Source organism: Tyto alba, unplaced genomic scaffold (genome assembly GCF_018691265.1).
Source record: "Tyto alba isolate M040663 unplaced genomic scaffold, T.alba_DEE_v4.0 Super-Scaffold_26, whole genome shotgun sequence".
Classification (NCBI taxonomy): Eukaryota; Metazoa; Chordata; class Aves; order Strigiformes; family Tytonidae; genus Tyto; species Tyto alba.
This window is the reverse complement of record NW_024881300.1, coordinates 22,055,754-22,078,491: the sequence shown is the minus strand read 5'-3', so window position 1 is coordinate 22,078,491 and position 22,738 is coordinate 22,055,754. Positions and strand designations below refer to the sequence as shown.

Here is a 22,738-nt window from a genome sequence, read left to right as displayed (position 1 = left end):
CTCCGGAGCAGCCCTCACGCTGGGGACTGCCAGCTGGCAACACCACTGCTTGCAAAGCGGGGGCTTCCCCCCACTTCTGCCTGGCTACTGCTCGTAATAAAAGGTGAGGGACGGCACAGGGAAGGCAAGACCGTCCCGAGCAACACGTTGGATCCGACCTGTCCTTTTTTGCAGGGGGTAAAGGAGGTGTGCGGCAGGTGCGTGCCGGTAATTAGCCGCTCGCGCCGAGGCTGGGAAGATTGAAGAGAGAGGTCACGTCAGCACAACCTGGCTAAATGCTTAACAAGCTGGTGCACTTTGATAGCTACTTAAGATGATTACTCACATCCTGCTAATAGAGCCTTTGCCAACCGGTGGGCGAGGGGCGGGGGGGGGGGGGGGGGGGGGGGGCGTGCTGAGGACCTCGCATTTCCATTTCAGAGCCTTGATGGCAGCACCAGGGGGGCCCTTAGCTCTCCCCCACCCCCCCCCCGCCCCTTCCCCGTGTCAGTCTCCATCCTCTCCTTAATGATACGCGCTGCCATTGTGTCCACACACCCGGCCCGCTCCCCGCTGCGGCTTCGCTCGCAGATCTCATTTCACTGCCGGCTGGAAAGCTCAAATGCCGAGATGAGACGGAGATTGCCAGCGGGAAAAAGCAGCTTCCAACCAAGCGGGGTGACCCAGCAGTGCTGGGGCTGCGGGAGTTCCCACGCTCGCTTGCTTTGCCCCCCCCCCCTCCCTGGTCCAGGCACGTGTTCAAAATCTGGGGGGGACGAGGACAGCCCCGGGGTCGCGGGGTCCAGCATCACTGCGGCCGGGAGCCCGCTGGGCCAGGAGGACCTGCTAAACCTCTGCGTTGGGTGAAAGCCCTGCAAAGAGCACCAGGGTGCTGGTACAGGGCGAGACTTCGCTGGGTGGCCCAGGGAAGAGCCTCCCCGCCGCCGAGGACCCCCGTCCTCTCCTTCAGAGACGAGGTCCCCTCTCCTCCGGAGGTCACCCCAGCAGAGATGAGCACACCCCGCCATTCACCTCCCTCCCCTCCTTCCCAGTGCTCCTTCCAGCCCTCCCAGTGCCGCTTTGCAGCTCCCCCGGCACACCTCACCACCCGGGGAGCGCGGGACACGTCCACCAGCTACGCAGCTTTAACAAAACCCCCGCTTCCAGCTCCCCCCCCGGCACGCCGCGGAGTTCGCACGCGGTGTGTGCGGCGCGAACGCCCAGAGATTTACAGTGTCTGAGCGAGGAAATATCAGAATCGGTGCTGAAATTCGGGCCGCTCCCCCAAAAGAGCTGTGTCCCCGCTCAGCTGGCTCGTCTTGCTCAGTTCAGCCAGGGAATGATTAATGGCTCCTGTATTTGCCTGCCTGCCTCTTGGCACCCTCGTGGATGCGGAAGGCTGTCTGGAATATTTTAAAGTGGTGGGAGAGTTTTAAACTTGGGCTCTCTGGGTGTTTGGCTGCTCGGGGTTGAGAGGAATTCATGACCGCTGTGATAAACGACCGTCTGCGCCCAGTATCACTGTGGCATGTGTGACTGACACAGGACCAGCGAGCGAACGTTAATTAAAACGCAGCACTGGGGGACTGGAGAGCCACGAGCTTTCGGCAGGGAGATCAGGAGCTGCTTATTCAAACAGAGAAGACAGGGAGAGGAGAGGGAATCCAGCCCTGGTTCAATGACACACAGTTCCCATGTTGCTTTCGGCATTTAAGCACGCGAAAGCTGCCACATTTGCATTTCCCCTTGCTCCACGATGGGGAGAACAGTCCCAGGGACGGGTCCAAGGGATGGTTGGGTCCACGAGGCAGATCTGGGTGAGGGCAGGAGATTTCTCCACACCAAGGCCTCCTGATGTGAAAGCTGAAAGGCTCTTGGACGACTCGCTCCCTTTATCTCATCTTACACAGACCAAGGACTGGATTGACTTCCCTGCGTGCCCTTGAGGCTGCCGGGGAGGTGTCAGCCACGGCTGAGTTCTTTGGAGCCCGTTTGGAAAGCAAACTGCCAGGGCAGAGCCCGTCACCAGGGTCTCGTCTCTGCCCCACTTCTGTCTCCCCACACACGGGGCCCGGGCAAAGCGGGGACACACAAGTCCCAGAATGACCCAGCCTCCCATTTCCAGCCAGGGAAGTCTCTGTGCTTTGCAGCAGCGGGATTTTGGGACACGGCTGTGCCCTCACGGAACGCCTGAGCTGGCAGCAGCCCGAGTTCCCGGTGCCATGTGGAAAACCCATCCCAGTGCCTGGAGAACCTGTCCCAGTGCCACGTGGAGCATCCATCCCAGTGCCGTGAGTACCCATCCCAGTGCTGGGAGCACCTGGCCCAGTGCCATGAGTACCCATCCCAGTGTCTGGAGTACCTGGCCCAGTGCCCATCCCAGTGCCACGAGTACCCATCCCAGTGCCTGGAGTACCCATCCCAGTGCCACGAGTACCCATCCCAGTGCCACGAGTACCTATACCAGTGCCTGGAGTACCCATCCCAGTGCCACGAGTACCCATCCCAGGGCCTGGAGTACCCATCCCAGTGCCACGAGTACCCATCCCAGTGGCATGAGTACCCATCCCAGTGCCACGAGTACCCATCCCAGTGCCTGGAGTACCCATCCCAGTGCCACGAGTACCCATCCCAGTGCCACAAGTACCCATCCCAGTGGCATGAGTACCCATCCCAGTGCCTGGAGTACCCATCCCAGTGCCATGAGTACCCATCCCAGTGCCACGAGTACCCATCCCAGTGCCTGGAGTGCCCAGCCCGGCCCTGCAAACCGTGCTGGGGCGCTGCAGGTGCTGCACTGGAGCTTGGGGCTGGAGCAGGCTCCTTAGGCTGGGCACCGTGCCTGGCTGGCTCAGCTGGGTGGCAGCTGGAGCCAGGCTGGTTGATGGCTGCCCCGTGTGAGCATCCCTGCATGACTGTCACCAGCATCCCTGCATGACTGTCACCAGTGTCCCTGCACGGCTGTCACCACTGTCCCTGCACAGCTGTCACCAGCATCCCTGCACTGCTGTCACCACTGTCCCTGCACGACTGTCACCACTGTCCCTGCACGACTGTCACCAATGTCCCTGCATGGCTGTCACCACTGTCCCTGCACGGCTGTCACCAGCGTCCCTGCACGACTGTCACCAGCATCCCTGCACAGCTGTCACCAGCATCCCTGCACGGCTGTCACCACTGTCCCTGCACGACTGTCACCACTGTCCCTGCACAGCTGTCACCAGCATCCCTGAACTGCTGTCACCACTGTCCCTGCACCACTGTCACCAGCGTCCCTGCATGACTGTCACCAGCATCCCTGAACTGCTGTCACCACTGTCTCTGCACGACTGTCACCAGTGTCCCTGCACCACTGTCACCAGCGTCCCTGCACGGCTGTCACCACTATCCCTGCACAACTGTCACCAGTGTCCCTGCACGGCTGTCACCACTGTCCCTGCACAACTGTCACCAGCGTCCCTGCATGGCTGTCACCACTGTCCCTGCACGGCTGTCACCACTGTCCCTGCACGACTGTCACCAGTATCCCTGCAGGGCCAGCTGCTGCCTCCCCGGCTCTGTCAGGAGCAGGGGTGGGGGCTCCTCACACCCACCCACGGAGACGTCCCCCACGCTCAGAGAAGCACCACCGCCTCCCCAGATGTTCCCCACGCACCCAGGGACAGGAGGAAGAGTCGTTTTTAGCTTGGCCATGAAGAAGGAGGCAACACCCCCTCCTCACCTCCCCCCCCTTCCATCCCCCTGCTCCCCACGAACGCCGTTGCCGCTTCTCACACGGATCCCCCCAGCCCCATCAGCAGCACGCCGCGGCGGGCAGTTAGCGTTATTATTGTGATCATTTGGAGCTTCTGGGCTGGGCTCTGTAGTTCCCCCTCCTTCCCGGGCTCCCATCTCTTCTTGTCTCCTCTCTCCCAGGAGCCGAGCATCAGGGTCTCGCTGTCACTTCCCGCGCTGCCAGGACGGAGCACGCTCCGGGGGACCGCTGTCCGCCGAGGACAGCCACATCACCCCCTGCCCCACACCATCTGCTACCAGCCGAGCACATCGAGACAGCAAAGCTCTCGCTGCCTCCCCGGGCCGGCGGGGATTTCCCGGGCCAGCGAGACGAGTTAAAAAGGATGCCCGTCGTTTGCTTAATGACTCTTCCCCCTCTCCCCGTGCGCTGCCTTTAAACAGCGCTAAGAGCTTCATTTCCAAACCTGGCGCCGCACCGCGGGGTGGTCGCAAGGGTTGTGCCCGTCTCCCCCGGGGGGGGTCCCCGACGTGGGTCCTTGTTCCTGGTGGTGCATGAGCCCACCCGGCCGCTCCCGTCCCTCCCCGGCTGCTCCGGCTTTTTCTGCTCCGTTGCAGACTGGCACCTCCACGGGCTGCGGAGCACGGGGCTCCCGAGAGCTTTGCCAGGGTGGGCACCTCCTCGCCGCTGGGCAGGGGCAACAGGGGTTGGGCTGGGGGGTGAATTTCGGAGGGGGGGAACGGAGCTCTTCCCCTCCATGAGATGCCACCACCTTCCAAACCACATTTCTGTCGACCCTCTTTTCCAGCTGGCCGTGCCCGTGGCTCCCGGGAGCTCCCAGCGCAGGGATGGGAGGGGATGCTGTGGAAGCGGGTTGTCGGCCGGTGGGGTCGGTACCCGTGGGATCCCGCTCCCGAATCGCCCCCTCTTCTCGTGTGAAATGGGGACGACTGCCCTCGCTCTCCCCTGCCCGGCTCGCCTCGCCCTGCAAACCTTCCAGTGCCTCGGGGCAGGGTTGCCAGCCCGGCTGGGAGCCCCGGGGCCACTGGTGGCCGGCGAGGAGCCCAGCCAGCCCAACGAACCACCTCGTCCTCCTGCTACCCCAGCCTGCCTCCGGAGCTGCCCGCTCCTCCTCTGGTTTCAGGAGGACTGACGTGAGCTCGCAGCAGCGAGACTATCCCAGTTTGGAAATGGTGAACCCCACCAGCACCCCAGCACCTCCCCTTTCCCTTTCCTCCTCGCCCCGGCACAGGAATCGCCCCGGCAGCACACACCAGCGGGGTCAGGACAGCCCTGCCCGTGCTCAGATGCTTCTCGCAGCACGGAGCCAGAAACAGTATTTCCTTCCACGCAGCCAGCTGCGCGGGGAAAGGGGATTTTGGCTGATGAGAAGATTACGGTCTCTGACACCACATCTCCGCCTCTGCTCGCCCGGGCCACCTCCAGCCGGGCTCCTTTCATCAGACAAAGCAGCCGGCGGCAGAAGCCTCCGTCGCACGTGGCTCAGCGCCGGTGCTGCGGCGCAGCTGATGCTGGCGAGGCCGTGGGATTATTGTTTCCCTGACAGCAGCCGTCACGGCTACCTTTGGATTTGTTTCAAGATGCTCAGTGGGCATCTGTTCCGCGAAATGTTAAAGGCTCTGCTGAGCTGCATACTGAACAGGCTCCTGCACCGGCTGAGCTGGGGGTGGGCTGCACTTTGCTGGAGTTTCAGACTATTTTTTCTATATATAAAAAAATATCTAGTATATATGTATAAAATTATAGAATCGTAGAATGGCTTGGGTTGGAAAGGACCTTAAAGATCATCTATTTCCAACCCACCAATTCAATATTTATATTGAATATCAATATATATATAATATACAGATATATAATATAAACATAAATATCGATAAATCTATCTATCTGTCTATATTGAGTGGCACAGCTTCGAGCAGCAAGGGCGGGATGTGGCCAGGCCGGGCCTCCCCACAGAGGGGAGCTGCTGAGGGCACCTCAAAACTCGCTGTGGGCATCTCCATCAGCCCGCGGGCTCAGCAGGTACCACGCCGGGCCGACCCGCGGCTCGGCCCGTGGGGACCACGGGCTGGCATGAAGCACAGGCGCTGAGTGAAAGGCATAAAACCCCATTTCCAGGCTACTTTTGTTTTAAAAATGAGGCTTTTGGGTGAGCTCGATTTATAGGGAAGGGATGCCTATAGGTAGGTAGGTGGCAGTGGCCGCTGGACTGTAGACGCGTGCCTTGCCCAGATGGACTCTGAAAAGCAGACCAGCTGCAACGAAGACCCCGTTTCCAAACTCAAACCCCGAGGATGATGCAGTGAGGTCCTTCAAGTTGCAAAATACTTGTCGCAAAGATGCAAGGGCCCTTGTGATTCTGCCGCTACGGCCCTTAGGTTGTGCCCTTCCTTCGCAGAACGGAGAGATCCCCCCCCGCCACCACCACGGCGCCTGAGCCGCTTTCCTGGGACGTGCTGAACAAAAAAAAAGCCTCTTTGCTCCCAAAGAGCTGCAGGAGCAAACTCGCCCTGGAGCTCCCGTCCCAACACCCTCACCCATGGGTCAGCTTGTTCCTGGCAAACACGTCAGTGTTTCTACATCGAATGTGTCGTGAGCAATCAACTGAACCAATTATTGGCCAAGAGAGCACTTTGGCTGGAGAAATGAAATGCTGAGCAGCTCGGAGGAGCTCTGAGAGAGCAGAATTGCGCAAGAAAGAATGAGACTTTTCAGGTAAAGCACGAGGAACGGTGACTTCAGCCCGGTCTAGATGCAGAGCCGGGGCTTTCTTAGGGTCTGCTGGAAAAACCCAACGGACGGTGATAACGTTGCGCTCGTGACGGGTCTGGCCAACCAGGCTTCATTAAGCAAAGCCCTCGGCCTTGCAACTGGGTGCTGCGGAGAGGTTGGCACCGGGCATGGATGTCACTCGGGTGCTTGGAAGGATGGCGAGACAAAAGATTGTTTGGTAATGTGTGTGCTGCCAGCTTTTGTGGCAATGACCGCGTCGGCTCCGCCATCCCAAATGATGCGAGAGCAACGTGGCGCCGGGCTGACTTGCAAATCACCACAAGGCCTTTCCTGGCTTCTGGGAGGTTTTCCACCTATCTCCACATTATTTATACACCTATTTCTTTGTGTTTAAAGCTCCCTGGAAGAGAAGTGCCAGGCGTTTACCCGCTGTGCTGCCCCAGGCAGGACAGCATGGGCACCCAAGGATGTGTGCCGCAAGGTTTGCAAACCAAAGCCATGCCATCTACCAACGCCACGAACAGAGCCTGGCCTGGGAGCGTCAGACCGAGTGATTTTTTGCTGTTTGCAGCTGCAATAAATATGAAAGACTCGCTCAGGACCCCCCTGGCTGCGTTGCTGGGCAGGATGGAAGCTGGGCAGATCCGCCACTGGTAATGCATGGCGTGGCAGCGTTTGTGCACATCAGCAGCAAGGAAAAGCAGCAGGGGAGAGATGCCAGTGCCCTGGACTTGGGTCCAGCCTCAAGCACAGCCTTTCCCTGGGTCCTGCTCAGGCAAGGACAGCCCGGGCTCAGGCCAGGTCCAGCCTGCACTTGCAAAAGTTGGAGCTAGAAGCAGGCAGCGTAAGAAAGCTTTGCTGGAAGCACCCAGGAGGCATTAGAAGTGGTGTCTTCTGGGGTGTCAGAGGAGAAAGGCTCAGCCCCGCTCTGAGGATGTGGGCCCTGAAGGACAGCAGAGCTGGGACACTCATGGCTCCATCTCCCCAGGGCACCCCCACGGCAGAAGGACGGCCCTGCCGCTCCTGTTCGCAATCACACGGCGCTTTTGCAGGCCGGGAGCCGCGCAGCCGAAAATACCGAGAAACAGCAAAGCATCCCTTTGAAAGGGAACCTATTTTGTTCAGAAGCAAGATGTGGATTATTTTACCCTCCTGCTACGGTGGCAGCTAATGCTTTCATGGGGAGCTCCAGAGTCTTGAGCAGATGCTGCAAAACACCTGGGGCACAGCCCTTGCCCTGGGGAAATGGTGCTCTGGGGCAAGGCTGGGCTTCTTGTGCTGCCTCCCTGATTTAAGTGATTTGCTCCTGGTGGAAAGTGCTTGCTGGCCCAGCAGGCTGGAGCTGCTCGTTTAACAGTTTCCTGGCTGCTGGAGCAGCTTTTCCAGGTTTCAGAATTGTCTGTGGAAGAATGGGAAGGTGAGGAGCCCAGGGAGGGAAGCCTGGTCTCCGGGGCCGGAGCAGTGAGGGGGATGCTGGTGGGCTCTTCCCTGCCAGCAGCGGAATGGGGTTTGAGCATTTTCTAATATTAATTAGACCTTTTGCTGTTAACGAGTGATTCCAGATTTTGCAAATTGAGTCTTGGATTTCGAATGCTTCATGCAGAACCCAGCCCAGTGCTCCTCCAGAGAGCTGGCCTTGGGAGCGGGAACGTCTCGCAGCCACTTTTCCAGGAGACACTGACCCGCGTGGACAGGGAGGAGACCTGTGGGGCTGCTCCTTTGGGGACAGTTCCCCACCCCCCCCCCCCCGTGATGCCCACGGACGGGGCAGGATGGCAGGGGACACCCAGCAGACCTCCCTCAGACCCCGCAGGGTGCCCCGAAGGGGCTCCGTTGACGGCCCAGCCTGGATGGTCCCCGATAAAACGTTTTGATCGGCCTCGTTCCCTGCCACAGCACGGATCCTGACCCGCAGCCGTGCCCCCAGCCCAGCTCAGGACCTGCTGCAGGGGTTGGGGCCGGATCAGCCCCGTAACCACCGTGACAAATCAGCACCGGCCTCTCCAGCTGCCCCGAGTGGAAAAACAACCCCAAGCCAGCCCGGGTCCTGCCGACGGGCTGTCGGGGGGTGTCGGAGGGAGCGGGGTGATGCTCCCCACCCAAACCAGACCCCGAGCTCCCAGCTCCGTGCCGCTGCAGCAGCAAGCTCCCGGCCCTGCCGCGCCGCTGCCGCTGCTCCGCTCCTGCCGTGCTCGACGTCTGCTCTTTTGGGAGCCTTTTAAGCCTTTTTTTTTTTTTTCTTTTTTCCCTCCCCCCCACCAAACTCCAGGAGGAATCCCCTGCTGTCAGCTGCTCTCCTGGCAGACGATCCCTCATTTCCAAAGATAAGAAGAGACGGAGCGAGGTGCTTGTCCTCCTGCATTCCTCTGCACCGCCTGTACCTGGAGAACTGCCGCTCTCACCAAACGAGCGTGTCGGGGGGAGCGGTGAGCTCCCAGCTGGCAGACCCTCGGGAAGCTTGCAGGGCGGCAGTCGGAATAATCAGTCTTTGCCCTTCTCCTGTGTCTTTCAGCCGAGGCTCTCCAAGCACACTGATCCGGAGGCTAATTAGGCAGAAACGGGAACAGCTGGCGGGACAGCACCGGGCTGCGAAGCGGCCTCGATCGCTGCTCACACCGCAGAGCAGCGGGCAGGAGGTTGTGCATCGGTCTCTGCTCTACCCTGAGATTAACTCTTACCTGTCTCCCGCTTCCCTAAAAGGGTTGTTGATGGTCCTGGTCCATCCCAGGCTGAGGCAGAGCTCACCCTCTGGCAAAGAGACACACGTCGGTGATTAAGACGACGATTTCTTTTCCATTCAGTCTTGGTCCAACCTGGGCAGGCAGCGAAGAGCTTGAGCCCTGATCCTGATACTCTCACCAGTTTGGAAAGCAGAGCAAAAACCTGGGGGGCTCAAACCCCCTTTTCCTGCACGGGGCTTTGTGGGAGTGAGTCTCAGTCCCTGGGCCAGATTCCAGCTGGATGCAGGAGCAGGGCTCCACGTGCCCATCGCGCCTCACGCGGCCCAGCGCTTCTTTTCACAGGTTTCAAGTTTCCCTGCTCTTTCCAGGGCCGTTCAGTGTCTCACTGCTCTCCTAAATCCACGGAAATTGTTATTTTGCAGGTAGCGCAGACACAGGGGAACCGGGAAGCTGCAGAGCACAGTGTGGCAGCAGCACTCCTGCGGCCGCTCTGCCCGTCTCCCCATCCCTCTGGGCACAAGCTCCCAGCCCCGAGCCCAGGGAAATGGTTTCTTCCCACTGCCAGAAGCTCCCCTGCTTGAGAAAAGCCACGTGAGATGTGGGGTGGACAAACAATTAGAAGACACGTGCTAAAGGCCGTCTGTAGGAATTAGATAATCTGTCCTCTCTGCGGCCAAGTGCCCACCTTGATGGGTAGAGGGGACGGGAGGCTGGGCGATACGGCTCCGTAACGGACATAAACCTTTCCCTCCCCCCCCCCCCACCCCCCCACGCAATGAAAACTGCATCAATAGATCGCCATCTGCTCACATACATCACACACTTCACTCCAGTTTATTAGCTGGAATAAATCATAAATATTTCATTATATATCAACGATGCCCGACTCCGGGAAGGCGCAATCCATCACCTCGACACTCCTCGCGACCTGCCGCCATGCAATAAGCTTTCCAGTCTATTAAACAAGATTGATACAGTGTGCTAGGATGGACTAGGGGAATTTATTTATGGAGCGCCGGGAGCGGGAGGGCACCAAACGCGCGGTGCCGGGCCGGAAAATCGGAGCAGGTCCCGCTAGCCCCCTTGGACTGGGCAGCCCAACCAGAAAGCCCCGGAGCAGCAAGACCGGAGCCCTCCTCCGAGCGCGCCGCGGGGTAAGGAGGTGCTGCGGCAAAGCAGGGCCCAGGCTGAGCCCCCAAGGTGCCCAGATTGAGACTCGGGACCTGTTCAAGGAAGGGGAACCCCCCGCCCCGCTCTGAATCCTCGGCACCCCCCGCTTTGTCGGCACAGAGGGGCGAGCCCAGCGCTGCTGTGGCTGCACCGGAGCGGTAGCTGCTGTTCCGCCCTGGTGCACAGGTTCCTCCGTGCTATGAGAGCTGCTGCGCCCACAAACACTTGCTGTAGTGCCAGGACTTTGCTACTCTTCGTAGCTCCAACCTCATTTTAACGCCGCACCTTCTCCTTTATTCCTGCCTACTGTGAAAACAAACATGTTCTCCAGCTCCGCACGCTTCCTCCGAGAGCGACCTTGCAGACCCCCAACTCAGGAATCCGACCTCATCCGCCCACGAGAGACCTCGTCCCCCTTTAGGAGCACCAGCACCGTTGCTGCTGGTAATTCTCTGGTTGAATATTGGGCATGCAACTGGCCGCTGAGTTATCAACGCCCGATGGGTGCTCTGCAAGATGCTAACCTGGTAACCCAGAGCCTCTCCGCGCCGCGCTGCGCTGCTGGGATTGATTAGAGGCAGGCTTGCTCCTGAAGGGATTGACACAGCCTCGGCAACGATGATGTATGTGTACATATCTATTTAATGAAATGCTAAATGATAGGCTAAATAACAGAAGCAACTTTAGCTTGATTTATTGCATGGAAATGAGTAATGTTTGCCACCGCTGTCAGCCATCTTGGCTAAGAACAGGGGTTACGAGCACAAATTGTAGCTAATTATCGGTAATTAGCACTTCCGAAATCCTGAATTTTGGCTCCTTCGCCGGGGCCGGCTGTGCAGCAGCGCGTGTCTCAGCTCACACAGGTCGCCTGCCCGGGCTGCCAAAGGTTTGTCACCTCTCCCTGCTCACCCCCCGGCCACCCCAGCCCTCCGGCACGCCCGCAAGCTGAAACCAGGCTGCTTCCCGGGCTTGTCCCACTCCCCCCTGCTCCCCGCCTCGGCAGGGCAGGACAACCCCGGGCTCCTCTGGCAGCCCCCCGGCACCAACGTTAGCCACAGCCAACCCCGATCTCAGCCCTTCTGCAGGATCTTGGCTCCTCTTTCGAGTTATGAGGGGACCCCCAAGAAGTTGCTGTCGGTCCTGAGCCAGGGCGTAGAACTGAAATCTTGCCCTGCTGCTTTTTGCACACCTTTCCCACCCTGCGCAGACCGCGAGACGTGCTGAGCTCCCAAGGACCAGAGCGGAGCGGCTCTTGGGGGCTGCCCAAGTCCATCCACCCTCACCTGGCCGCTTGGACCAGCAAAATCCCTCCCCTGGGCTCACAAAAGGCAACGACCCAAAAGAAAGGGGCTGCTTCCGCAGGGGCCTGGGGCTGCTCCGAGGCACCGCTCCCGCTGCGGTGTACCGAGGGTTTGGTGTGCGCCGCAGTCATTAATAAAGCATCAAAGGCTCCTGAGGGGGAGAGTTTGAAACTTCTTCAAAAAACGCATGCATATTAATAACGCACCAATTATTCATGAGGAAATCTCATCCATCTCCCCTCCTCAGCAACTTCCAGGGTTCCTGTTCGCTCGGGTGCTGCCTGGTTGCAGCGCAAAAGCCCTTCCCAGTCAGGAGCCCTGCTCAGCAGAGCCACCGGCCCCAGCTCTCCCCCGGGAGAAGTGCCGGCACTGTGTTTCTCAAACCAGCAGCTCTCCTGGCACCGGCAGCCCCGGCACAGCCCCTCAACGCTCTCGCTGGCAGCAGCCCTACCTATCTGCTCCCCGTTTCGCTGCCAAAACCCCTCCAGCGGAGCCAGGGAGTGGAAGAGGAGAGCGGCTCAGCAGCTGCAGCCCAGAGATACGTCCCTGTATCGGGGCTGAGGAGCCTGCTGCTCTCCTTGCAGGTCCCGTCGATCAGTTCCCGGTGTCAGAGAGCCCGGTGAGCCCCCCGGTGCTGATGCTCTGCAGCGGGGTGAGGGGTCTCCTAGCAAACCCCAGCCCGGAGCCTCCTCGAGGTCCAGAGCAAGCTCTGCTTCAACTCCCGCCCTGGAAGCGGGGAGACTTTCACCGACGGAGGGCTCTGGGTGAGGACTGTTGTACAGTCGCCGAGCTCAGCCCGGCGTGGAGAGGTTTGGGTTTGCTGTTGCCTTCGCTGCAAACTGCCCGGCGGTGGCAGGAGCCTGGGAGGGAGGTGCGGAGATCCAGAGACAGCGAGAGAAAACAAGGATGATACCGGTTGCTCCCACGCCTACCCCCCCCCCCCCCAAAACAATATCCGAGAGTAATAGGTGGCTGTCACGCTTTGTGGGCCACCGTCCACTGAGGCAGAGCAAGATTTCGACGCTGTTACAGATTTCTACCTGCGTGAAATCTGGAGGTAATTTAATGGCTCACGAGAAAGGAAATAAATCTATTAGAACGGAATCGCTGTTTGTTTACGTATCTTGCCATGAACATCACCACGAGCAGCAGCAGCAGCAGGTGTATGTGCAAGCACCATTTATTTACATAATAAAATTGCCAAGTAGATTTGTAGCTCAGGGGCATCCTCGCCTCTCCGTGCGCGTGCCTAACTCCCATTAGCACTAATGGCAGGCGCTGTGTGCTCAGCAAGCGGGGAGCAGGCCCTCCAACTGCCCTAACGGCTGGGACTAAGGGATGGAGGGATGCAACCGCCTCAATGTCTCGGTTCCTCTCCCCCGACTCGGTCAGGGGATGGGAATTGCATCGCGGCTTCAAGCTGCTTTGCAGTCCTCTCCATCTGCGAGAGCTGTGGGGTCTGCTGCGAGCTGCCTTCTCCCCGGGGGAGGAGGGGGGGGAAAGCAACGGACTCCCCACTCTCAAATCTTCTCCAAAGACCCCTGGAGCATCCAGCATGAGGGAATAAGAAAAGCGGGGGGGGGAAACAAAACAAAACAAAACAAAACAAAACAACAACCCAGCCTGGAATGAATTCTTGTCATGCTCTGCAAAGGGGAAGTTTGTTTGTATTCCACAGGCAGAAGCACTGAGCCTGCTGTCAGAGCCACGCTGGGAGAAAGGGCAAAACCCTGCCGAGATGAAAGAATGTGAAGCACTGGTACAGCCTCCCCTGGCATTTACACCTGGAGAGAGAGAAAAAAAAAAAAAAAAAAAAAAATCACTCAAGGGCATCTCACAAAGAGCTGCGCTAATAAGGCACTCCTCCTCACGCTGTGTGGAGCGGGAGATGGAGCGGGGCTGGGAACACTGGCAGCATCTCCAGGTACCTGGGAGGTGAAAGCTGCAGATAAGACAAGTCTGATTTCAACTCAGTAATCCTGAGCTGCGCTTTTCCCCGCTCTGCTTCCAGCTAGGGGACGGGGGGGGAGTCGGGGACTTGCTGCTGGGCAGACCAGGCGTGCAGCTACCCCTTGTCTCGGTGGATAAATCGGGGATACCTTCCCCTCACGCCTGTATTTTTCAGAGGTTCCATGAGTTTATTGTACCTCTCAGGCAGCAGGATGATGCTCGCTGAGCCCGTGCTGCACCACGCAGCCGTGCCTCTGCTGCGTGAGGGCTTTTCTCCCGGGCCACCGTGCTCGATCCCAGTGCTCTGCCGAGCGCAGGAGAGAAGGCAAGGCAGTATTTTGGCAGGGGCTAATGAGCCTCTTGGGTCACTTAGTCCTGCTGCACCGTGCCTTCACCCAGGATTCACCCCAAGGGTGCATCTTCTGGTCACTCTGGTCTTAAAGAACCGATGTTCCAAAGAGAAAAAAGCACAGGGAAGTAGAGGACAGGAAAGATGTAGGTTATTTTTGGTCCAGCTGGAATGAAAATAGGCTATAACCCTGGCCATGGCACCAGTGAAGCTGTGGTGGACGTATGAGGTGGGCTCTTGGCTGCGTAGCAAAATCTGGAGCCTTGGGTTGTGCACACAAAGTCAAGGCTGGAGGATCCACTGGCAGGAGCATTTCTGATGCCCGCTCCTCATGCCCACGCTGACTGGGATGGGCAGGAGACGGGCGCGGAACATACCCGCATCTGGCGGCTTCCTTCTTCCCCAGCGACGAAGCTCACCCCGTCCTCGGCACCGTTTCACAGCCCTTCACAGACCCCGGGGATCCCAGGTGACTGCGAAGGGCTGGTTTAAGGCTGGCAGCTCTCTAAAACCCACAGATGAACAGAGCTAGCAGCTTCAGCTTCATCTGCAGACACATTAGGGGAGCTAACACCGTCCGCTGCATCCCCTTCCCAATCCCAAACCCTCTCCCACCTGCCGCAAGACGGGCTTCTCAGCGTGCCCAAATGGCCAGCAGGTTTTGGCTAGCAAATACAAAGACCCAGCTCTGTATTATTGTTTCAGGGCCTCGGGGACTGCTGCATATGGTCCCTGCTCCAGCCTCAGCTTGGGTCGGTGTCAGGCCCCCTGACATGACACACGCCAGCAGACAAAGTCCTGGGCACCAGCTTTCAGCCAGGAGAAGACGGCACCAAAGGGATTAACGCAAACTCAGGTTTTTTAGCAGAGTCTGGCAGCAGCCTGGGTCCTGCCTGCCCTTGGCAGAGGGGCTGTAGCTCATCGCTGGGTACGCCCTGCACATGTAGCTCAGCAGGGCCAGGAGCCTCTCCGAGCCTTCAGCACATCACAGACCTAAAGGACAAGCGGCAGATGAAGCATCCCCAGCCCCGGGGAGGCTGCACCCCCTGCTCCAAGGGGGCCACACTCCTCTAATGGAAAAAAAGCAGTTAAACCAGCCGAGCCTTTGAATGCTTCTGCAAGCCAGGCGGCCAAGACTTTGTAGGTTCACTCATCATTAGCAGGAACTCATGGGTGACTGATATGACACAAGCAGGCTGGGCGGAGGGAGCCCCCCCCCCCCCCCCCGCTGCCTACAGCCAGAATTACTGCAGATGGGTTTGCCCAGAGGACAAGCCAGAAAAGAAAATGGGTAAGTAAAAATGAAAAACGCTTTTCTTCACATTAGCATTTAAATATTTATAGAAATCCCTGCAGACAACAAGATGAAAAAGAAAACTCAAAGACTAATAAATAAGTAAATGCTCCAAGGTGTGGCAGCCCAGCTGAACGCCGCTGCCACTCAGCTGGTGAAACTCTGAAGAACGTGGTAACCACGCGGGCACAGCTAAAAATAATAATTGTAATAATAAAAACATTAGACTAAACCCCTTTGCTTTGGCTTCTGCCCTCTGCAGAACAGCTGAGGGATCAATTACACCTGAGCTAAAGAGAGTGCTACCTCTTCTTTCCAGTGCAGTGACCCGTCCCAGTCTCCGGCGAGACGATTTATTAAATAAAGCAGAGAAAACGATGGGGGGATGTTGACTAAGAGAGGCAGCGGTGGGATATGAGGGAAGATATCTGCCTTAAATTGTTTGCTTAAATATACAGAAGCCTATACTTTTGCTTACAGCATAATACCATTAGCCGTAAGTAAATATGTTCTCAATTGTCTTGAGCGAAACCCAGAGGGATGACTCTTGTTGGAAGTAAAAAGCCTCTCAAAGCCAGAGACGTTCAGCTCTTTGTCAAGCACTCTTACCAGCCCAACAACAAAAAAAAAAAAAACAACAAAAACCTCACCACCTCACGGCGCTTGGTCTTGGATCACGCCTGCTAAAAGTGATCCCTCGCTTTCCTCTGCTGTGAAGGAAGGAAATCGGGCCCCTGGCTTCCCGGCTCGGCCTACGGTAATCCCTTGGTGCAATTCCCCGGCCCTGCTCCACTTATGGCTGTGCTGGGTTATGCAAAGCAAACGCCAAAAACTGTTCAGCAAGCTAAACAGATTGCGTGGGCACCAGCAGAGTGCCTCAAGCGACGGGAAACCCGGCAAACGAGGAGGAAGGGAAAGCTGGGGACACAAAATGAGGCAGAAAAACGATAGGTGGCCAAAGGTGGAAGGAAAGTCTAGTTTCAACGGATCTCCTCTCGAGCTGGGCATCTCTGGTGACAGGCCGGTGTCAGGACTGAAGATAACCCCCATCACCACCCAACCTTGAAGAACAGCTATCCCCAGCAGCCTTTTCCCCCACCATGTGCTGCTTTAGGGGAAGCTCCTGGTGTGAGATGCCACGTGAAGAAGCCCACCAAGACACGACGAGTGTGTGAGGCAGCTGGGACGTGGACCCACAGGACCGTGAAATGCAAACTCCGTGGCAAAACAGCTTGAGCATCCCCGCCGATCAGCTCCAGCTCTCCAAACCAACTCTCCCCAGGTTCTCCAAGGTGGAGCTCCTACAAAAGCTCCAAGTGAGCAAACTAACAGGTTTAATTCCTGCCAGATTGTTGCCCGAGTGAAACCTCCATCCCAAGGGCTGGGCATGGGTAGCTTGAACAGGATGAGGCCAGACAGCAGCAGGCTTGGCTTGGCAAGGAACTGAAGAGCGAAGCACAAAGAGTCTGCACATAGGTTGCAGCTCTTGTTTGGAGCAGCGAGTTGCCAGTCTGGCATCTGCAAGGCTGAACGCAGTTTGGATTTTGAGTGCTCACCTCAACATTCAGGCTTGAATCGTTACCTTTCCTACCCTGAAGCTCTCTGCTGGGGCACAGTAAATCCATCCCCTCGGTCACTCTCTGCGGCGTTTATCCCGCCTGCTGAAGAGGGGTTTCCAAAGCCCTGCGGTCACGAGCAATCAGTGACAGGAAAGACACAACAAACACTAATCTTCGCAGCGCCCGGACCATGAGCACGGACCAGTGACAACCCCGGGGGCCCCGTTCCAGCTTTACTCAAGACAATACGTGCTTTGACAGTGCCTGCGGTAGGACCGTGGTCCTGTCCTCTGCACGCCGGGTCGGGGAGCTCACTCAGCCGGTCTGAGACTGCCCTTTCCCCACGGGGTTTGTAATTTTGCACAGGAGGAGACATGCTATTTATACAGCAGCAAGTAGCCACCTGAAAGAAAGCCTTGCCAATGATCCAACGGGCTCTGCCAAGTACCACGAGAAAGACGATTGTTCAGCCTATTTCTTTACCACATCCCGAGCTCAATCCCGCACTTCCCCTCTTAACCCGCCGGCCGCCTTGCAATCCTCCTGCTAGGTCTTCTGGCAGGCTCGCAGAGCTCAGCTTGACATCCCGGTTTGACATCTCTGCACCCCCCGGCTGGAGCTGCGGCCGGCCCTGCCTGCGTTAATCCCGGGGACGGGAGCGGAAGCGTCGCTCCCGGCGCTCGGAGCCTCGAACGAGCCCCCTCTCCCTCCGGCGCTGCCGTAGCACGGCTTGAAAGGTAAAAGCAAATAAGAGACCGAGAGGGAACAGCCCGGATTTTGGAGATGTGGGTGCCTGCTGTTCCCACCGACTCTCAGCTAGGGTGCGATTGCTCCACGCCTCTGAAAACTGGGCTCCATGTAGCAGAGGCTCTCAAACAAATAAAGGGTTGGCATCCAAGATGTTTGATGCAACTAGAGCAGAGCCTTGCAGAGAGTAAACAAAATCTGTGCCAAAAGCTGCTCTCATTTACAGCTCCAAAAATCCCAAGTCACTCTCTGAACTGCTGAAAACATCAGTCTTGTGAGCAGTCAAGGAAACACAGGGTTTCATTTCGCTGTGTCCTGATGGCCCTACCACTTCCAGCCATCGGGCAAACCTGGCAATATTGTCTTCTCAAGGAGAAAGAATAAATACCGAGACAGGGAGCGGAAAAAGAGAATTCTCTCTCTGCAGGGTTAGAAGTGTGTGCGTACAAGGAACACTTTTGAGATCGTAAAGGAACCTTTACACACGGCTGATACACTAGACACCACGCCACCTTTCTGGTTTTACTTCTAAGAGCATCTCTTAAATGAGGGCTGGGTGGAAAGGTGAGCCCAGCGCACGGCTGGTGGGTTTATCCTTCCTAAAGCAGCGCACGGAGCTGTGTTCGGGGCGTGCCTGGCATTTTTTTGGGGGCGTCCTTTCACAGCCTTTCATTTGTGGGACCGTGGGTCCAAGTTCTCAGCCGCTAGCAAAGGAAGCAGGAGAGCGCTGCCACCCTGCCCGACCCGTGAGCTTAAGCTACGACAGACTCAAAAAAAAGCTCCTTCAGCCCAGCCTTGGAGGGAGCCGGCGCTTCAGCCGGTGGGCTTACCAAACCGGTAAGTCACATCATCTGCAACACATTATAATTAAGGAATCGTTTCTTTAAAATTAGAATTTGCATTAACTGGATTTGTGACTAGGAAAGACACTGCAAACAAACAGAAAACCTGCAGATTAGGATGCTAATTAGATGCATTTCTATTTATAATCTGCCTTGATGAGGCTCAAGTATTTTGCGTTTCAGGTGTCAGTGCTACACCCATGAATGTAAGCAATTCCCCTGGCAGGGAAACACCTGCATGTCTCCGGGGACAGGCAAGTGCTGGGGGAAGAAGCCGTGCCGGGGGGTCAGGGTGTGCGTCGCCTGCCCCTTCTCCTGCCCCTTCTCCTGGGACACCAGCCCGAGAGCAGCAATGGGTTGTGTCTGGCCAAGGGCGACCTGCCCAGGACGTTTCCTACAAACACCAGATTTCCCTGCGCCGGAGAACTGCAGGTAGCTTTGCCTTTTCCACCAGAAGAGGTGAGGTGGAAATCTCCAAAGAGCCGGGGCTGGGAATGGCGAGGATCTGCAGCTGGTGCCGGCAGAGCTCCCCAGCTCCGGACTGGAGAGCTCAGTCTGAGGGGGACAGACAGACACCAGGAGGTCCCTGAAACCAGTCTGAGAGAGTCAGTGCTCTTCTTGCCTTGACTAGGGATCGATGGCTGCAGCAAGAGCAGGTCCCGTTTCTGGAGCAAGCCAGGAATTGCAGCGCTGAGGAGGATGCTCCCAGCTAAACTGAGGATTGTCCTTGGTGCCTGGATCCGAGCGGGATGGCCTGAGCTGAGAGAGCGGCGTGTCCAGCGAGGACGGACAGACGCACAGCACGCTGCCGACGGCCCAAGCCTGGCAGCTCTGAAAGCCTGCCAGAACTGATGGGCACTCCTCATTTCTCCTGATGACGTCTTATTCCAGATTAACTTTTTTTTTTTTTTTTTTTTTTCCTCCTGGAGCTCCCTCTTTCACTGCAGAACATCCAGAAGGAATAAAGGGATAGCAGGTCCACCTCCTTCTCCTTTTCTAAAGCTGTCAACTGCAGCATATGGGAAGGCTTCTGGGCCCTAGGAATTATTGTTAATGGGAGTCTGGGGGGTTTGTGACCTGCATAAAAGGATCTAGCAAAAATTCAGTGGTAAACCAGGACTGAGCAATGTGAAAAACAGCTACAAGGTTGTTTTTTTAAATGCAGCTTAAGGAAAGAAACTTAAAAGCTATGAGTCATCATTTTGAGATGTGCATCAAACAAGTTAAATAACTCTTACTTTCTTAACGACATTATTAATCAAAGTGCATTGATTCTTGAATCAGATTCTACTACCAACAAGCTTTCTATCTTCTCCATCCTGATGCATGCATTAAGAGAGTTTTATTCTGACAGATACAATATAGCAATCAATAAAATCTTATTATATGGAGCTGAGATACATGGATTTGTTGCAGGATTTATGCACTACTTTCAAACCCGGTGCTATTTCATGTCTCAGCCTTAACCTGTAATTGAAAATAAATCTCCCTGAATACACCAGATTCTAATTTTCTGGATGTATGGGCAAACGTGAATGGAAGCCGGCCTTCCCTCGGGGAGATGTCTGCTTTCTGACCGTACCACTCCCCCCGGGCACGCCGCTCTATTGCCAGATTCCTCCGGAGAATGCGCCCTGCCCAGAAGCAGGCAGGCCAACGGGCAGCACCCGGGCACCCCAGCACGCTCCCAAACCCCCCCAGTCCCCCCCTCCCTCCCGCCTCCAAAGCCGGTGTTTGTCTGCTGCTTTCCTCCAGCTCCTGGGGTTCGCTCGGCGACTGCTCGTAGCATCATAAAATCACCAAATCGTTTGGGTTGGAAGGGACCTTAAAGGCCAGCCAGTCCACCCCCCCTGCCTCCAGCAGGGACATCTTCAACTAAACCAATTTGCTCCCAGCCCCGACCAACCTGGACTTGTGCCCTTCCAGGGAGGGGGCAGCCACAGCTGCTCTGGGCACCCTGGGCCAGCGCCTCACCCCGCCTCGGCGTAAAAAAATTCTTCCTTCTTTTTCTATCTTTCTTCCACCTTTCCTGCTCAGCAGCCTGTGAGCGTGCTTGGAGATTGCCTCTCACCTGGCAGGGCGCAGGACAGCCGGGAAGTTATCGCAGCGACAGGAGACAGACGGCCGTAGGCATTTTCCCTTTGGGTTTGTCCCGGTCTCTGAGGATGTATGACAGCGGGCGGATACCCAGCAGTCTCCCTGGAAATGCCTGGAGGGGACTTTGATCTAAGCAGCTCTGTCAACAGCATTAATACAATAAAAATAATCAAATTCACTTGGATGGAAATGAGAGAGATGGGGAGAGAGGCGGACAACGGTGCAAATCGGAGGGAATAAAGGGGATGGGAGCAACAGCAAATCACCTCCGCAACACCAAGGGTTCAGACGCCTCTCAAAAGAGCCACGATCTTGAATTCATCAGAAAGTCACTGCAGCATCATGCCTTTTTATCTGCTTTTTTTACCCCGTAACACACACACACAAAAACTTCTCTAAGCGGAGGCACAAAACGGGCACGTTTGCAGAGGGATGACTGCGCCGGCTCCCCACACAGCGCACGTTCAGTGTTTGCCCTCATCGCGGGGGGAGAAAACACGGGTTTGCAGTTGTTGCACTAAATGCCTCGTTATTCCAAGATTCCCCCAGAAACTGAGCAGGGAGCTGCAGGAGCGCGCTGTGGAGAGAGGGCTGGCGGCCACAGCAGTTTTCGTCTCCTGTCATGGAGGGAATGACCATCCCCAGTGCTCAACATGAGGTTGTTTTCTTGGGGAAGAGAGTTTCATGGGAGAAAAGGGGAGCTGCCAATCAGAAAGGGAAACGACTGCTGCCATTAAGTGTTGACTCTTTTTTTGGTTCCTCTACTTTCTGGAAAAAAAAAAAACAAAACCAAAAAACCCACAATAACTCAATTTACAGGAACAGCAACCAGAAATAGAGAACTGGCCTGAAGCAGGTACTGGGAAAACAAATGACCTGCGGCCAGAAAAGACTTAAACATTCATGATTCCTCTGTGAGCCTTGCCTTGCAGAAAGCAGCCCAGAAAAGCACCCGATGGAGAATTTCGGCAGGCAGCTGGCGAGGTTTGAGCATCACCCCTCTCCCCAGGGGGCAGGTATGAGATGGAACCGGCACTCGGACCGCGCGAGCCCCGTGCAGCAGCTCCAGGTTAACTCCGATCACAAAACCAAAGGAGGGAACGAGCTCTGGTGACTCTCGGCTTTGTGGGTGCAAACTCTGCGGATGGATACTCGGGCAGAGCCCCAAACCGATTCTACTCAGCCAAGCCAGTGGGACGTGGCACCTCGTGAGAGGGCAGCGATGCACGGGGAGGGTTATGCACAGAGCCCGCGTTCCGAGGCATCGCACCACCTTCTGTTTAACAGCGCGAGTGCCAGCCGTGGGGCAGCCCTCCCCACGCGCCCCGTTGCCGTGGGGTGTCACCCCCCAGAGCAGCGCCCCGCCGGGGACGGGCTCCCCACGAGGCGCAGCCGGGGTTCCCGCTACAGTAATTAATTCTTCGTTTGCAGACCCGCTGGGTTTTCGGATCGCCGTTAACGATGGGAGACGAGGAGTCACCCGCGCCGTCTCCGTGTCGGCTCTCTCCAAACCTCGCCCCTGCCACAGCGGAGTGCACATCCCCCCTGTTCTTGGGGGACGTGGGGGACCCAGCCACCGCCCGCAATCACACTGTCACCCGCTTTGGGGGGCCTGCAGGTCACTCGGTGGGGACCCACACGAGGGTCCGGCAGCGAGAGGAATGCTAGCAGAGAGTCAGAAATACCATCGCCTGGGTTTCGGGAGCACCGTGAGCACGCACGGAGCCTCACCTTTAAAACACTGACCCCTCTGACCTGCAAACGGCAGACACAACAGATTCGAGCCCGGCAGCACCCAAGCTTCGCCTCTTTCCAGTTCTGCCAGTACAATCTCCACCCCAAAGCCACCCACCAGCTGTTTAACGGCGTAAATTCACCCTCCAGAGCCCAGTCACTATGATGGGATAGAACCTCCTCGGTTCCCGGAATTGTTTTTTTTTTTTTTTACCACCGCAGGGATGTTTGCTGTCTCCAAGTGATGTCCAAAGGCTGTCACCGCGACGGGGGCAGGCAGGGCGGGCAAAGGGGTGACGGGGCTGGCTCACGGCACCGCCGGCTAAATGAGGCTGGGGGATAAAAAATAGCCCTCTTGACCCCATGTCCGTGAGAGACGGAGCAAGCGGTCAGGAGAGGAACGAGAGGAAAGGAAGGCAAAGAGTCGGGGGGGACGGGATGGGGAAGACGGTGAGAAGCCTGCTGTCCTCCCTAGGCAGCGGCGGGGGACGGCAGCCTGGCTGGGGATCTGCTGCTGGGCGGGGGGGGTCAGCAAGGCACCCCCC

The 22,738-nt window shown here is 57.1% G+C and overlaps 1 protein-coding gene across 1 annotated transcript in view; it reads right to left on the bottom strand.

The window, feature by feature from the left end:
* Positions 1-22,738, bottom strand: part of ACSF3 (acyl-CoA synthetase family member 3) — a 65,632-nt gene that overhangs the window by 5,073 nt on the left and 37,821 nt on the right. The window lies entirely within an intron of this gene.